Raw genomic sequence first — 6,000 nt, forward strand, 5'->3', positions numbered from 1 at the left:
CGGTTCCCGGTTTTGGTTCTGCGAGCAAAGGTCTGTTTATTATTTCCTTACTATTATTTGATTTTGCTTTTGAATTAAAGATTGTTTAACATACTCTTCGGTAATTATACATGAATTTGGTATTTTTATGAGTTCATGTTCTTTGTCTGGTTTTATTTTTTTGGAGCAATGAATTGATGCAAGATTTGCATCTCTGTGTAATCAAACATGAAAATCAAAGGAGGTCTGTTGTGTATTGGGTTTGAAAAGTATTCATAATCAGATAGTGATTCAAGTTTTGATCTGTTTGATTTACCAAATTACGAATTGGATTTTGTTCGAGCACTGGAGAAACATGATGCGATTTAGTGAGTGAGCGTCGCTGCTTCATCTCAATTTGCAGCTCCTTCCCCTTCTGAGTTCTGACGTTCTTACTGTGCTCTCTTTTGATTTTATTTTTCTTTCAGGTGTTTTAGAAATTAATGTCCATACTTCATGACCGACCAAAATGAGAGGAGATCACAGTGTGTTTTAGAATAGGTGGGATTTTGATTTTGCAAGATCTAACAGAAAGACGATACAATTCATTTTCTAATACTTCTGTGGTTTTTTTTAATAAAAAATAGAGTATGATTTTTTAAATAAATAGTTGTGCGTATATGAAATTAAACGTATATGATAAGGATGTAGTCGGTAGCTGTGTTGTGACTCATTTTGGGACACTATGTTTCCCCAATCAAGATACATTTTCCAGCCTAATTTAATCTTTTGTGGGATTGTCTTCATTTGTCCCTTATACTGGAATAGATATATACGCATGGTTTTCAATTAAATTGCTATTATCAAATGCATTATTTAGTAAATTTTAAAGGTCTAAGTTTCTCAAGACTACACATTAATTTTAAAAAGACACGAGTGTTTCCAGTTTCTACTTATGATTATGATTTGATTTGCCTTTTCTGGTGTTTTAGAAATTTTTAATGTGAATTGATCTTTTTGTGGCATAATATCATTTATTTTGCATGTCATTTTTTTTTTGGAGTGTGAATACTTTAGTACACATATTCAATATTTTAAACTAACTACATATTCCATGATGAATTTTTTTTCAGAGATGGATGACAAAGAGTTATTATGTTTGATTTTCATGACACTACAAGAAATTATTACTGATTGTGTCATATTTTTAAATGTGGTGGTAGTTGCTCATAAAAGGCGTAAGAAACCACGTAATCCTAGGGTTCGTACGAGAATTGTTAGATATAACATGACAGATAAAATACCAGGACAGATATCGCATCTTCAAAGGATTGTGGATATCGGAGACATTGAATGTGTAAACAATTTGAGAATGAGTAGAAATGCATTTGCACGTCTTTGTTATTTGACAGAACATGTAGGAGGTCTGACTGATTGTAGATATGTAAGTGTCCAAGAAAAAGTATCTATGTTTCTATCCATTTTGGGTCATCACAAGAAAAATCGTATTATTGGACATGACTACCTGCGTAGTGGCAGAACTATTAGCAAAAACTTTCATGACGTATTATCATCTATACTTAAATTGCATCATATCCTTCTTGTCGAGCCAAGTCCTGTACCAGATGATAGTACAAATGAGAGGTGGAAGCTCTTTAAGGTACAATTCATTTATTAAAATGTTGAAACACATTTTTTAAGTTTCTTAAACACATTATATATATATATATATATATATATATAAGCACAATAGTTTATATTAACCAAATTATAAATTATATTAGGGTTGTCTTGGTGCTTTAGATGGAACACACATCAGTGTTCATGTACGTGAAAATGAAAAGGCTAGATATAGAACAAGGAAAGGTATTACGTCTGTTAATGTGTTAGGTGTTTGTGATTGCGATATAAAATTTGTGTATGTTCTGCCGGGATGGGAAGGTTCAGCCGCTGATTCTAGTGTGTTACGTGATGCACTTTGTCGGCCAAACGGGTTGAAGGTTCCTAAAGGTATTTAATTAACAAATACAAACTACTCATTATTATTTGATTTTTAATTTTCTCTTGTTCCAATTTATTAACTTATGTTTACACATTTTAATAGGTTGTTACTATCTTTGCGACAATGGATATGCTAATGCAAAAGGTTTTTTGATACCATATAAGAAAGTTCGTTATCATTTGAAATCTTGGGGACATGGAGCATCATCACCACAGAACTACAGAGAGCATTACAACATGAAACATGCCTCAGCGCGTAACGTGATAGAAAGAACATTTGGTTTACTAAAGAAGCGATTGGCTGTACTAAGAAGTCCTTCTTTTATAGTGTAAAGGTTCAAAACCGAATGATTTTGGCATGTGCCTTGCTACATAACTTCATACAATCTGAAATGACGGTGGATCCCCTCGAGGATTTGACTGAAAAAGAGATAATAAATAGTGAGGAAGTTGAACAAGATGGTTATATAGATCATGTAGAGTCCTCATCACAATGGCAAACTTGGAGAGATAATACGGCCACAACAATGTATCATGAGTGGAGGGGTGTTCATTGACTTATTTTTTTGCATGGAATTTGTTTTTTGTGTCCTTTTAAAACTTTGAATGACATTCATTTTTCCTATTTTGCCGTGTTATTTATTACAATGTATTATGTCACAAATGAACTACTAACCTATATTACTCTTTGACCAATGCGACATTTATTTTTATGTGGAAATGTAATAGGTATGGAAGATTCTCGGATTGCTTGTGAAGGAATAAAAGGTAAGAAAAATGAGAAGGGGGAGAGAATGTGGAGTACAAAAGAAGAGGAGACACTTATTTCAGCGTTGAAAGATCTTGTGAATAAAGGATGGAAGAGTGAAAATGGATTTCGTAATGGTTATTTAATTGTTCTTGAGGATTAAATGAAAAATACTTTTCCAGGTACTGATATACGCGGTATGCCGCATATAAACTCCAAAATTCATGTTTGGAAAAAAAATTATGGTTCTTTGTTTAGTATACTTTCAATTAGTGGAATAGACTGGAACGACACTGATAAGATGATAGATGCGCCAGATGACGATTGGACAGCACTTGTGAAGGTATGATCTATTTGATGCTGATTGCGCACCATTTTTCGAGTCGAATTTGAATTCATATTATTTTTTGTTTTAGTACATTAAGTCATATCGTGAATTAGAATTAATGGTGATAAATTCTTGTCTCTACAAAGAAACAAAATGTAAAAATCAAGCTTACCTTTTTCCACGAGTTTGTAGCAAAGAAAGAAACATCATGTTATTTTTGACGCTGGGTCTTAAACATTGGCTTCAGAACTCTGAAATGCAACAAGTTACAATTATACAAACGTAAATGAAGTAAGTTATGCTTATATTATGTCATTTTCTAATGTGTGATGTTATGCAGAGTGATCCAAATGCAAGGACTATGAGATATAAGTCATGGCCATTTTATGATGATTGGTGTGAGATATTTGGAAAAGATCGTGCCACTGGTCATAATGCTGAAGGATTTGTTGATGCAGTACAAGATGTTTTGAATCAAACTCAAACAAGCAATGAGAATGATATTGACATAGGGCTCAATGATATACCATGTTCAGAAATTGAAGATGATATGAATCCAAGATCAACAAGAAAGCTTACCGGCGAGTCCTCTAACAAAAAAACATCAAAAAAGAGGAAAATCACGGATGATAGTGACAATCTAAATGATGTAATGGGACAATTTTCTGAAAAGACCGACGCAAGACTTGGGAAAATTACTAAATGCTTGATGAATGCATTTGACAATACCGAAGCTACTAATGATGTCTTCCAGGTATTAGATTGTTTTGAATGGTTGACCATGAAGGCCAAGGTTTTTGCGGCAAAACAACTGGTGAATAATCCACAAGAGTTGAAACTCTTCTTCAAACTTCCTGATGATGCAAAGACCATTTTCATTAAAATGATGTTGCCTTAAAGGAATGGTTAAACAATGGATATCTAGTATTTTGGATCGGTTATTTTGCATGCTACTTATTTTAGATTTGTTATTTTCATATTTCTTTATAACTCTAGGTTTGGATTTTTGTTTATGGATATCAATAACATATTAGTTTATTTTTATCTAGAGGATATTCATGCTTGTGGAAGTATATAATCGTTAAATAAAATTTTCTTTATGCAAATTTAAGTTTCAAAATTAAATACATTTTACAGTATTTATGGCTAGAAATTTTGTTTTGTTTTTTCAATAGCATAGTTTATTATAATATGATGCACACATCGACATTGACAAACATTTTATTATAGAGAAGTTGGAAAATGAAATTATCTATATGTCATTTGTTTTGTGCTAACAGAAGCCAATTTTAGACCCAAATTTGAATCCCTCGTTGATGTATATTATATAATCTTACTTGTTCTTATTCATGAGAAGAAATTTTTTTTTTTTTATCAATTTATCAGTTTTATGTAACTATGAAATATACATATTTTTTTACACAATAATTTCGCTAAATAAAAATGTCTTATATGTGAATCAATAATAATTTAAAACATTCAAAAATAATCCAATCCAAATTTTATGAATATAAAAGTAAACATAAGATTATTTATCATAGGAGAAGGGTAAAACTGTAATTCGTCCATCAATCATTAATTCAATCTCAAAATTAATAACTCGAAGTAAACATGTTACTGTTTATCCATTATTATTCCATATCCACTAAAATCATTTTAATAGTCCTAGTATGATTTATCCATATATAATCCTATCCTACTAAGTAAACGCAGCCTTATCATTTTTATGGGGGATTAATAATACCTTATGGGAGGAGGGATGAAGGTTGATAAAATTTTTTTCCCTATAATACCCTACAATTTAATTAATTATAAATTTAAGAAATTTAATATTATTTAAATATAATTTATAACATAGCTAATTTTAACATTAAAAAAATGAATATTCAAATTAGAAATCCTATTTTAATTATAAATAAAATCATTTTTATATATTAATAAATTTAATTATTTTTATATTTTAATTAATATTTTTAGTTACGTTTTGTGATTTGGAAATGAAAATCAGTGACTTTTTAATAATTAACATAAAATATTAATTTAATAATATTTAAATATAATTTATAATAATTTAATTACTATTCATCATATTTTAATAATTATTAATATACTATTTATTTAACAATAATATTAATATTGTTATCAACCTTTATTTAATTTTAAAATTAATATTCAAATTATTATTAATATTTTCCAATAAATGCATATTTATATTATCATTAAATAATTATTAACATATTATAAAATTTATAATATAACTAATTAATTTAATTATTATTCACCATATTTTAATATTAATATATTATTTATTTAAATGTAATATTGTTATTGTACTAGTTAAATTTAACATTAAAATTAATATAAAATTATTTATTAATATTTTAGTTATCAAAATAAATGCATATTTATATTATTATTAAATTTATTATTTTTTATTTTATTAATATTTTTAATTTTTTGTGGTTTCAATTTAAAATTAATGAAAATTTAATTAGTAATATAATATTTAAATTTATTTATAATGATAAGGGTAAAAAAGTAATTTTTCACTTTATCATGATCTCAATCACGAATCATTCACATAAAACATACCAATAAATTAAAGAAAATATGCAGAGGAAGCTAACAGACGTAGCCAAGAATGGAAATGTTAATACATTACACAAAAATGACATATTTGTTACTTCGATCGGTACTTCTTATAAAGTACATTTTAGTCCTCCAGTTTGTACCTTTTTTCTATTTTTGGTTTTGTTAAATGTGAATTAGCATTTTTAATCCATTAACTAGTAGAATTGGTTTCATTAACGCGAATAGTATTTTTAATAATGTAATTTATATATTTTTTTTTTCATTATGTTTGATATTCATTAAAATTTGATGGTCAAATCCAACTTAAGCCCAAAGTTTCAAGTTCGGAGTGAACCTGAAACCAAGCAAAGAATGTTAGAAGAGGCTAGGAGGG

At 28.6% G+C, this 6,000-nt stretch overlaps 1 pseudogene; it reads left to right on the forward strand.

The window, feature by feature from the left end:
- Window positions 1–2,690: 2,690 nt before the first annotated feature.
- Window positions 2,691–3,933, forward strand: LOC140888440 (uncharacterized protein At2g29880-like; annotated as a pseudogene).
- Window positions 3,934–6,000: the final 2,067 nt, after the last annotated feature.

The sequence above is a fragment of the Henckelia pumila genome, chromosome 3 (assembly GCF_033568475.1).
Source record: "Henckelia pumila isolate YLH828 chromosome 3, ASM3356847v2, whole genome shotgun sequence".
Classification (NCBI taxonomy): Eukaryota; Viridiplantae; Streptophyta; class Magnoliopsida; order Lamiales; family Gesneriaceae; genus Henckelia; species Henckelia pumila.